Source organism: Crinia signifera, chromosome 4 (genome assembly GCF_055691185.1).
Source record: "Crinia signifera chromosome 4, ASM5569118v1, whole genome shotgun sequence".
NCBI lineage: Eukaryota > Metazoa > Chordata > Amphibia > Anura > Myobatrachidae > Crinia > Crinia signifera.
The window spans coordinates 290,711,999-290,724,474 of NC_139220.1; positions in this window are offsets into that span (position 1 = coordinate 290,711,999).

Sequence of the window (12,476 nt, forward strand, 5' to 3'; positions counted from 1 at the left end):
AATGTTGTAAGACTGGAATGAAGTTTTTTTCCAATATCGCCCACTATTTATTTTGTCTAATTAGAAGTATTTTAGAGGGCAATTTATTTTAGGTAGTTGTGTTTCATAACCCTCTATGGAGATCGCACTTTAAGGCTTGTTACCTTCTCTGTCTTCTGTGGGTTACAGATTGTGAAAGTCAGTGTACATTTCGTACTAACACCAAGGAAACTTCTATCGTATAAATGGTTTCAAAATATGGCATTGTTGATCAACTTTTAAACACATCAGTTGTTATTAATCCTTAGTCTTAAGTGGGACTGACAAATATATACTGTATATATTTATATATATGTAAATAGATCAAACAAATATTACACTAACCATTGTAGAAATCGCTGTACCACTTTAGCTACTCACTGAATGTCTGCAAATCGTTTTTTGTACATTAAATGACATTGCCTATTCTATTGTTTTTATTTTTTATTTTATTTTTACTTTTATGGACAAATGTTTTAAATGTGTTTTAGCTGTTCGAATATTAAAGGAAAACTGAAAAAAAAAGTTTTTTTATGACATTCCGCTGATTTCAAAGTTTGCTTGTTGACCAATAAAATTGTTGTGAATGTCTCAACTCCTTGTGATAGTTTTTAATTGTAATAATGTCTTCTCTAATGTACCCATATGTTGGAACTACTACAGTTTTTAGGACTTCTACCCCATGGCATTTTAAAAATGTGTTTTGTATGCATTTGTATACAGTTTTTCTAAGAAACCATTTTTCCTGGTTGAGATTTGGAAGGCTATTGAAATCGCCTGTGGATTTGCGGTGTTAACGGTAGATGTTCATGTACTGGACCCTATTAATAATGCCGAATTATGCTGGCCATGCACTATGCATACTTTCATCTAACTACCTAACTGAGTGATTAGCTGACTAAATAATCTTGAAGTTGGCTCCATATACTACCCAACTTTTTTAATTAGTTCTGTCTGTTATTCTACTTAAGAAAAAAAAATCACAACCTGTTTCTTCCCATACACTCAGATAATTTTGTGACTTTTTGCTTCATTTAAAAAAAGAGCGGGAAACCAGGAGTTTGACAAGAAAAAAAATTCCAATCACTGAAAGTAGTTTTTTAACTTTTTATGAACCCTTTTTCCATTTAAATGGACATTACTAAAAAATGTGTTTTGTAGAGCAGACTGTATTGTAGTGACGGTTGCCTTTGAAATTCCAATGTCCATTTAAATGATCGAAAATGCTGTTAATATTTTCCCTCCAGATGCTAGAGCATCATAATTTTGAATTGGAATAAATCACAATTTCTGGGTGTATAAGCTACAATGCTTTATGTACTAAAAATAAAAATGACCAAAGCACAATTTTTGGGTGTTTTACTTTGGGCCTCTTTCGCCTACTTTACCAGTGTCATCACTGGGATTAGGGATGCCAATCCTGGGGCATTTTTTCAATCCCGGGATTTGGTATTGAAAAATGTTCAATCCCGGGATTCGAATCCCTAATATAAAAAACCGCCCCACACCCTAGCTAGGGTCAGGTGCCTCCTAAAGCAGGCGACCTGGTGCGCAGGTCGACGGCGGAAGTGGGCGGATGGTATACATCAGAAAAATTCAATGGGTCCTGAAGAGTTAACTAGAACTAGGCATTGGTCTAATAGTGGAAAATCACTATGCTTGTCCTGATTTCTCATTACCTGAAGCTAGCCTTTGCCGTTCTAATGTCCGCAACAGCCTCTACCCAACTGGATAGAACTAAACCTAGTGACAATAGCGTTAGGCCTCTACAAGCACCCTATGTCAGGTGGGCAATGGTGTAAAAGAGATTTGAAATCTTTGTCATTGTCATGCTACAAAACCCAACATGGGCCAGGTGTCAAAAAATTTCCAGCTCACCACTTGTTCCAGCTGGTTGCAGGGAAAACACCAGTGAAGAAGATATGAAATAAGAGGCACTTGTCTTCTTTTAAAAAAACACTGCACACCGGGTCTTAACCCTTTGCTTTCCTACAAACTGCAGCTCCAAAAAAAACTAAGGTGCTGTTTTATGTTTAGACATTTATGATGAAATTAATTTAAAAATAAATTATTACATCAAGAAGTGTAACAATGCCCTATTTTAATGGGCAATACTTATTCACAATGATCAATAGATAAATTATTTTTAGTGTTAATTCATGTGTTCATATGAATTTATTGTATTCCTTATTTTTAAGGGTTTTTATAAGTTTTTTTTATTACATCATTGTGAATAAGTATCGCCCATTAAAACAGTCCATTGTTACAGTTCTTAATATAATAAAAAAAAAATTGTGAATTTCATCATAAATTTAAAAAAAGGTACTTGTGTATTATCAGGGTGCCCATTTCGTAGTTTACGTAGTAGTGTATTGAGAATACCAATACAGTACTATGCTGGCTACGTAAACTACGTAAGTGGCTCTGGAGCCCTAAAAATACACAATGCTTAATATCCCAACTATGCACGTCGGCGTGGAGTTGATTTTATAAAGTGTGGCAAACCACGGGATGCAGAAACTTTGGAGAGCTGTTTGTGGAGAGCAAATTAATGAGTACAATGCCCGCTGTGAGTGCCGGAGCAGAGGGACTGAATGCAACTGCCAGGGGGATGAACCGTGGATCGCGGGGATCGATGCGGTGCCGGTATCTAGCACGGCCACGGCGGGTCATCAGCGTGGTCGCGGCGGGTCATCAGCTTGGCTGCGGCGAGCATCAGCAGCGAGACAGGGGTGCCCGCCTTTTTGGTATGACCGGCCCTTTCTGCTCGGCGGGAAGCCGCGGCGCTCCGGCCCGCCCCTTGTCTACGCAGAGCTCGCACTTGCGCACTAGTGCCGGTCACAGGAAGATGCAGGGGTGGGCCGGAGGTGCTGTGGTCATGCTGCGGCCGTACAATGGTGACAATGACAGGTACTGTAATGGCACTAATACTAATGGCACTCATGTAATACCGGTATAATATAAATTAACATGTTGAAATCAAATCTGATGTTCTTTTTTGTTTTATTTGGTGTGTGGAAGGTGTGCGGAAGAGGGGGTAGTCTTATACGGCGAGTATATAACATCCTTTATATTTTGAGTGGAAATGTTGGGGGGTCGTCTTATACGCCGGCAAATACATTATATATTAAAACACCAGTGAACCAGCCTTGGTGCTAATTGAAGCCAGGATGGGAGGACACCAACACTGCAGAATTCTCTATGGGTTAACTTTTCAGGCATAGAAAAATATACTGCTAGTTACCCTAAAATCGGATGGTGACGCCACCTGGGTTTTACCTTTTAATGTTGGCGTAACCAGCACTAGGCTGATAGTGCTAGTGTTGAATAGATTGCTATTACATATAGAAGTAGGCAGACTCCTGTGACCTAAAGATTGGTCAGTTGGATGGATAAATTTGTCATGTACTGGAACAATGTTAATGATATTAACTCGTTTAAAGTTGATTAAGTCCAACAGGTTGGAAACAACCAGTTTTTTTGCTGTTTTTATGCATGATTATCCTGACAGTGGCAGGTGGGGAGTTTGACTGGGGCGGTACACCTGTCAAACCGTGATGTAAGTTTCCTAAGGCGAGCTCGGGGAGGAAAGAAACCTGAAACTATGATAATGCAGTGTATCAATGCTGAATCAGGCCCAAAATCAGGATTTGCCTGCATGCAAAGTTGATGGAGTGCTGTTAACACGCGAGAGAGAGGCATTGTTAACCATATAGTTCTAGATGATATTCACAATAATATATTTTGCTATCTTGCATATCATTGAAAAAAAAAATTAGATAGTGTGTACACACCCTTAAGATGCCACCTGCTATACGTGTTTAGATGAAGATAGCCCTGCAACCTCTCCCAGTCAGAGGGAACAGTGGTAGTCCATGAACTGTTGAGTAGACAGAGCGAGTAGGTAAACAATTAGTGACTGCGGATGGGGGAACTGTTAAAGCTGTAAGTACAGCGAATAGTGTTCCAAAGAGATGTACTCTAAAGAGCTCAAATCAGCTGACCGCAGACGTTCTTAGTGTTTGTCCTCTAGTTCCTCCACAGAGGTCCAGACTAGATCCAGATACATGCTCCTAGCAGTAGTTTCCCTGATGAGGTAAAATCCACTGGCCACACACATACGCATCACTCGTGTTCTCCTTCCTGACCAGGTTACGCTGTTCCTCCAGCTTGCTGACTCCCTAGATCACAGGTTCTCACACAGTGCATGTTTTGCAGGTCTCCTCACAGAATCACAAGTGAAATAATTAACTCCACCTGTGGATCTATTAAAATGTGTCAATGAGTAATGAATGCACCTATGCACCTGCTGGGTGACCTGAAAAATGTGAAATGTGTGGGGTGGACCGAGTTTGAGAACCCCTGCCCTAGGTCATGACTCCATGTGATGGCTGCTGTGCCAGATCCACCTGCGGCAACCCCGTTGTCAACAAGCCGCAGCCGAAGTCTCTATCTTGATGAAATTATCCTGAACTTCCACCTACATACCCCTCATATAGACTTATGCAATTGCATGGAGATGCAGGCATGAGTGCAATTCCTGCTAGCAAGCTCATATTCCTTAACCCCTTCCTGACAGAGCCAGTTTTTGCGTTCCTGACAGAGCCCTTTTTTTTCAAATCTGACATGTATCACTTAAGTGGGGATAACTTTTTTTTGCTTTTACTTATCCCAGTGATTTTGAGACTGTTTTTTCGTGACACATTGTACTTCAAATTAGTGGTAAATTTGGGTCGATACAGTCTGTGTTTTTTTGTGAAAAAATACCAAAATGTCGTAAAAAAATGGAAAATTTAGCAATTTGCAAAATGTTAAATTTTCTGCTTGTGAGACAAATAATCATACCACTCAAAATAGTTAATAACTAACATAGACCATATGTCTACTTTATGTTTCCATCATTATTTCAACTTCCTTTTAATTTTTTTGGACACTAGGAGGCTTACAATATGAATAGCAAATTCTCAAATTTTCAAGAAAATTTCAAACACTGATTTTTTTAGGGACCAGTTCAGTTCTGATGTGACTTTGGGACTTGTATGTGAGACACCCCCATAAATGATACCATTTCAAAAACTGCACCCCTCACAGTATTCAAAACAGCATTTTGGAAGTTTGTTAACCCTTTAGGTGTTTCACAGGAATTAAAACAAAGTGTAGGTGAAATTTCAAAATTTCATTTTTTTTGCAGATTTGCAATTTTAATACATTTTTCTAAGGAACACAGTACATTTTACTAGAGAAATGTGACAAAATTGATTCCCCCAATTCTTTTGTTTTCATAAATATCCTATATGTGGCCCTAGTGTGCACGTTGACCAAACCACAGGCTTCATAATAGAAGGAGCACCTACTTGATTTTGGAGCCTCCTTTTTATGAGATTATTTTTTAGGCACCATGTAGGTTTCTAGGCACCATAAGATGCTAAAATTTAGGAAACCCCCCACAAGTGACCCCATTTTGCAAACTACACCCCTCAGGGAATTCATCTAGGGGTATAGTGTACATTTCAAACCCCCAGGGGTTTCACCAATTGTGGTACAACTGGGCAGTGAAAATGAAAAATTAAATTTTTTACACAAAAATGCAGTTCTGGCTCAAAATTTTTCATTTTCAGAAGGTATGAAGGAGAAAAAGCACCCCAAAATCTGTGCCCCAATTTCTCCCGAGTACGGCAATGCCTCACATGTGACCAAAAAATACCATTTGGGTGCATGGCAGGACTCAGAAAGGAAGGAGTGATTTTTGGATTTTGCAGCTCAGATTCTGGTGGATTGTTGGTGGGTGCTATGTTGCATTAGCAAGACCCCCCAAGCACCAATACAGTGGAACCCCCCCACAAGTGACCCCATTTTGCAAACTACACCCCTCAGGGAATTCATCTAGGGGTATAGTGTACATTTCAAACCCCCAGGGGTTTCACCAATTTTGATACAACTGGGCAGTGAAAATGAAAAATTACATTTTTTTACACAAAAATGCAGTTCTGGCTCAAAATTTTTCATTTTCAGAAGGTATGAAGGAGAAAAAGCACCCCAAAATCTGTGCCCCAATTTCTCCCGAGTACGGCAATGCCTCACATGTGACCAAAAAATACCATTTGGGTGCATGGCAGGACTCAGAAGGGAAGGAGTGATTTTTGGATTTTGCAGCTCAGATTCTGGTGGAATGTTGGTGGGTGCTATGTCGCATTACCAAGACCCCCCAAGCACCAATACAGTGGAACCCCCCCACAAGTGACCCCATTTTGCAAACTACACTCCTCAGGGAATTCATCTAGGGGTATAGTGTACATTTCAAACCCCCAGGGGTTTCACCAATTTTGATACAACTGGGCAGTGAAAATGAAAAATTACATTTTTTTACACAAAAATGCAGTTCTGGCTCAAAATTTTTCATTTTCAGAAGGTATGAAGGAGAAAAAGCACCCCAAAATCTGTGCCCCAATTTCTCCCGAGTACGGCAATGCCTCACATGTGACCAAAAAATACCATTTGGGTGCATGGCAGGACTCAGAAGGGAAGGAGTGATTTTTGGATTTTGCAGCTCAGATTCTGGTGGAATTTTGGTGGGTGCTATGTCGCATTAGCAAGACCCCCCAAGCACCAATACAGTGGAACCCCCCCACAAGTGACCCCATTTTGCAAACTACACCCCTCAGGGAATTCATCAAGGGGTATAGTGTACATTTCAAACCCCCAGGGGTTTCACCAATTTTGATACAACTGGGCAGTGAAAATGAAAAATTACATTTTTTTACACAAAAATGCAGTTCTGGCTCAAAATTTTTCATTTTCAGAAGGTATGAAGGAGAAAAAGCACCCCAAAATCTGTGCCCCAATTTCTCCCGAGTACGGCAATGCCTCATGTGTGACCAAAAAGTGGCAGGACTCAGAAGGGAAGGAGTGATATTTGGATTTTGCAGCACAAATTCTGGTGGAATGTTGGTGGGTGCTATGTCGCATTAGCAAGACCCCCAAAGCACCAATACAGTGGAACCCCCCCACAAGTGACCCCATTTTGCAAACTACACCCCTCAGGGAATTCGTCTAGGGGTATAGTGTACATTTCAAACCCCCAGGGGTTTCACCAATTTTGATACAACTGGGCAGTGAAAATGAAAAATTACATTTTTTTACACAAAAATGCAGTTCTGGCTCAAAATTTTTCATTTTCAGAAGGTATGAAGGAGAAAAAGCACAACAAAATCTGTGCCCCAATTTCTCCCGAGTATGGCAATGCCTCATATGTGACCAAAAAATACCAGTTGGGTGCATGGCAGGACTCAGAAGGGAAGGAGTGATTTTTGGATTTTGCAGCTCAGATTCTGGTGGAATGAATGGTGGGTGCTATGTGGCATTAGCAAGACCCCCGAAGCACGGTGAAATTATGAACCTAATAATCCATAGATGTGTGGTATATTTTAAAACACTCCTTTATACATAGGCCGGGTTTGTCGGGGCAAGTTTCACAGTGGAAAATAGTTTCCTTTCTTCTTCCCTTTTTATAGCAAACTTTGCACCTTTTTTGTGTCCTGCCCTTTCTTGCAGTGGAGGGGATTTCGTTCGGAAAATGCTGCCCTGGTACAATACGGGGGCCAGTACTAGAAGTACTGGGGCCCTCTGCCTGCTGGTTCCCAAATTTTAGGCCCTTTATGACTTCCTCTTGAAAGTGCATAAATGTCCCCCTCTGGCCGGTAGAACGGAATAGCACGTAAGCGTTATACAGTGCCATCTGGATGATATACACGGCCAGCTTCTTGTACCAGATTTTTGTTTTCCGCAGGGCACTGTACGGCTTCAGTACCTGATCTGAAAGATCCACTCCGCCCATGTACCTATTGTAATCCAGGATACAATTAGGTTTTGAGGTGTGGGTACTGGTACCTCGTACAGGGACGGAGGTGGTACTGTCTCTGTGAATTGTTGTCAGTATAAGGACATCCCTCTTGTCCTTATATTTGACCAACAACATATTTTCGGTGCATATTCCCCTGCTTTCACCCCTTCTCATTACTTGGGCAATGTGCGTTTTTGGGAGGCCTCTTTGGTTCTTGCGCACAGTACCGCAAGCTGCTGTACCTCTTGAACCAAGGGCCTTAAACAGGGGGATGCTAGTGTAAAAGTTATCCACATAGAGGTGATAACCTTTATCCAGGAAGGGGTGCACTAAATCCCAGACAATTTTTCCACTAACACCTACGAGGGAGGGGGGGCATTCTGGCGGTTCAATTCTTGAATCCTTCCCTTCATATACCCTAAACCTGTGAGTGTACCCTGAGGTGCTTTCACACAGCTTATACATTTTTATGCCATACCTTGCCCTCTTACTGGGAAGGTACTGGCGGAATTTAACCCTTCCTTTAAAATGTATAAGGGACTCGTCTATGCAAATGAATTTATCTGGGATGTACATCTCTTCAAATTTGGCACTGAAATGATCAATGACCGGCCTGACTTTGAAAAGCCGGTCAAAGGTGGGATCATCTCTGGGTGGGCACTGTGCATTATCGTTGTAATGCAAAAATTTAAGGATCGTCTCAAATCGAGCCCGGGGCATGGCCATACGGTAAAATGGGGTGCTGTACAGAACATCTGTACTCCAATATTGCCTAATTTCTGGCTTTTTTACTATGCCCATATGAAACACCAGACCCCAAAACGTCATCATCTCTACTGCATCTACAGGGGTCCACCTAGCAAATGATGACGTGGGGTTTTGAGCAATAAACTGCTGGGCATATAAATTAGTTTGGTCCACCATTAAATTTATAAAATCATCAGAGAAAAATAATTTGAAAAAGTCAATTTCTCTGAGACCTGTGGAATCAAATTGGATTCCTGGCATGGCCAAAAACTCAGGAACCTGGGGCTCAAAATTGTCTGGTGGTGGGGTCCATACGAGATCAATTATTGGGAGGGGGGGTCTCAGCTGCTCTACGGGGGCGTCTTTGAGGGGGTCCCTCATCACCAGAGGAGGAAGAGGAGCTTAAGACGAATCCTTCAAATTCCCCGCTTGCCTCACTGGCTGTGTCAGAGTCAGAGGCAAGCATGGCATATGCCTCCTCCACTGAATACATTCTTCTGGATGACTGGGATGACATTTGGGATGACATTTGGGATGACATTTGGGATGCCATTTTTATTTTTGTGTTACTGGTAGTGAAATGTTTCAACACGTGTATAGTGTAGGGGGGGGTACAAACTTTATTTCAACCCGGGGGGTATGTAGTGTGTAGTGTGTATGTAGTGCAGAAAAAAAAATACTTTATACAAAAAAAAAAAATTGAAGGGGTTAAAAAAAAAAAATTGAAGGGGTTAAAAAAAAAAAAAAAAGGTCCTGCGCCAAAAATTGAGCACAGATGTTGGTCAGTAACGTCCGTCACTGAACAGCGCTCAAAGGCAACAGGAATTTGATCAAAAAAAAAAAAAAATAGATCAACCCTGTGCCGAAAAAGCTGATCAGTGATGTACGTCACTGATCAGCGCACAGTGGCCACAGGACACCCACAAAATCACAGTGTGTGTAAAAAAAAAATTAAAAAAAGACCCCACAGAACCCACAAAAAAAATAAAGGTGATCAGTGATGCGACACTGATTACCAGTGAGGGGCAGCAGGTGCACAACCTTTGGTGCAACTGACAGTGCAACTGGCAGCAACTGACAGGTATATATAAAAAAAAAAAACCTCTGCACCCCCAAAAAGTTGCTGATCACCTCAGATATAGTGATCAGCACAAAAGGCGGGGGCAGCAGACACAAAATATATCACTCTCTGTCACTATCTCTCTCTATCTCTCTATCTCTCACTATCTATCACTCTATGACACTGCAGCAGCAGCACTGACAGTTATATATATAAAAAATAACCCCTGCACCCCCAAAAAGTTGCTGGGGGTGCACAAAAGGGGGGCAGCAGACACAAAATATAGCAGTCTCTGTCACTATCTCTCTCTATCTCTCTATCTCTCACTCTATGACACTGCAGCAGCAGCACTGACAGGTATATATATATAAAAAAAAAACCTGCGCCCCCAAAAAGTTGCTGATCAGTTAATTTATACTGATCAGCACAAAAGGGGGGGCAGCAGTCAGTTATATAAAAAATATATAGCACAATCTGTCACTATCTCTCTATCTCTCTCTATCTCTCTCTATCTCTCTATCTATAGCTCTATCACACTGCAGCAGTACAAAATATAGCACTCTCTGTCACTAGGCCTCTCTATCTCTCTCTATCTCTCTCTCTCTATCTCTCTATCTAATAACTCGCAGCAGCACAACACAGCACAGGATGTCACAGGATGTCACAAGAAGAAGCAAGATCCAGGCAGTGATCAGGTAAGTATTTAGAGGGGTTCTGGTCAGTATATCGCGGCAGCTGGGTACGGTGACCGCACTGCACGCAATTCCAGACCGGAATGGCGTCTGCAGTGCAGTCACCGTTAGTTTAAACCCCCCTCCATGGCTGTGATTGGTTCGTCGGTCCGACGAACCAATCACGGCCTTTGAGGGCGGGCGGGGTGGGGTGGGGTGACACCAGTGTCACCCTTACACCCCGCGGTGATTGGTGCTGTACTTTACAGCACCAATCCCCTCCGATCCCTGTGTCACCGGCGAACGTTATTCGCCGGTGACACAGAAAACGCTGTGAATGGCTGTTCACACTGAACAGCCAATCACAGCGATCGCCGACGGGGGGGCGGCATCGCCGCCCCCCCTGGGCATGCAGGGACATGTCTGCTGTCAGGGACAGCAGACATCGTCCCTCTGTCACTGCGTCTCTAGACGCAGTGACAGTTTGAAGTCATGACGTATATATACGTCATGTGTCGGGAAGTACTTCCCGGCCATGACGTATATATACGTCAAATGTCGGGAAGGGGTTAAACCTACAATAATTTAAACACCAAAACTAACCTGGGATTGCCTTTTAAATGTTGCTTTAAAAATATGGACTAACTTGCCAGAATTATGCTAATGAAACCTTACAGGCTGTTAAATAATTACCACGGGGCAGTTTGCTTACCGAATGGCTGGAGAGCGGAACAATAATGAGCGTCCATAGGCAACAGTGAACCATGGAGGAGGTTCCATACAAGTAATTTAGTCAGGATTAAAGGTGTTCTCAATGCTGAGAAATATAGTCCGGTACTTATCCAACATGCAATACCCCCAGGGAGACATCTGATTGGCTCCAAATTTATTCTGCAGTAGGAAAATAACCCTAAACATACAACCTGATTAGGACCTACACTTTAACTCTTTAGCAGTTCTGAAAATATTACCCAAACCAGACCGTGACCTATACCTTCATACCACCCCATATCCCTGCTGAATCTGGATTATAAATTGCTAGCGAAAATACTTGCTGATAGACTCAAACTGATTCTTCCCCACATCATTCAACCAGACCAAACAGGGTTTATCTCTGGGCGACAAGCCACTGTCAATGTTCGGAGGGTTATTGCCACTCTGTCCGAATGTCATTCCAACCCTCTATTTCAAAATTCTACCATTCTCTCCTTGAATGGCCCCATCTCTATGACACTATCACTCACTTTCAATTCCCTGACTCTTTCATCAAGACCATTCACACTCTATACACCTTGCCCAGCACCCTAGTCTCTTGTAATGGTTTTTTGTCAGAATCCTTCACTATTGAAAAAGGAACGAGTCACGGATGCCCACTTTCACCCCTTTTGTTTGCGATAGCCCTAGAGCCACTTGCAATGGCCCTCATACTTTCCCTATCTATATGGGCATTACTCAAAATTGCCCTCTTGGCGGGTGTTATGTTGTTATTTGTGTCTGATCTGCTAGCGTCAATTCAATTACCATTTTCTTTAGATCCTTTGATACACACACACACACACTGATTACAAGCAAACAGATCACAGGTGAGGACGGTTACCTTTAGTAGCCATTCAAACCCATTTGTGCAAACTTGTGTGCATGTTATCAGGCCAAAATCTCCAGGGTATGTAAACTTTTGATCAGGGTCATTTGGGTAGTTTCTGTTGTCATTATGATCTAAAAAGAGTAAACACAGTTGTTTGACAATAAATGGCTTCACCCAACCACTAACCAGGAGTGAAAGAAAAGTTTGTGAGTTATTATTCATATTCTCTGACAAATGGCCAGAAAATCTCAAATGCTGCTAGGGTATGTAAACTTATGAGCACAACTGTACAATCCCTCAAATTAGATTCGTACTTGCACCTACCTTTGTCCGCTATTGCGAAAGTTTTAAAATGATGGGAGCAGCGCCCGTTCAAAACCAGTCATCTTTATTCACTTCTAGAAAATAATCCCTCTCCCTCCAACTGTGTTCCCTTAGTTGAAAAGTGGAAAAAAAAAGATGGTACTTGTGTACTTTCACGGCTCCCATTGCATGCCATACGTAGTGGCATGCGATGGCATGCGATGCGATTTTACCGTGGTTTGATGCATTTTT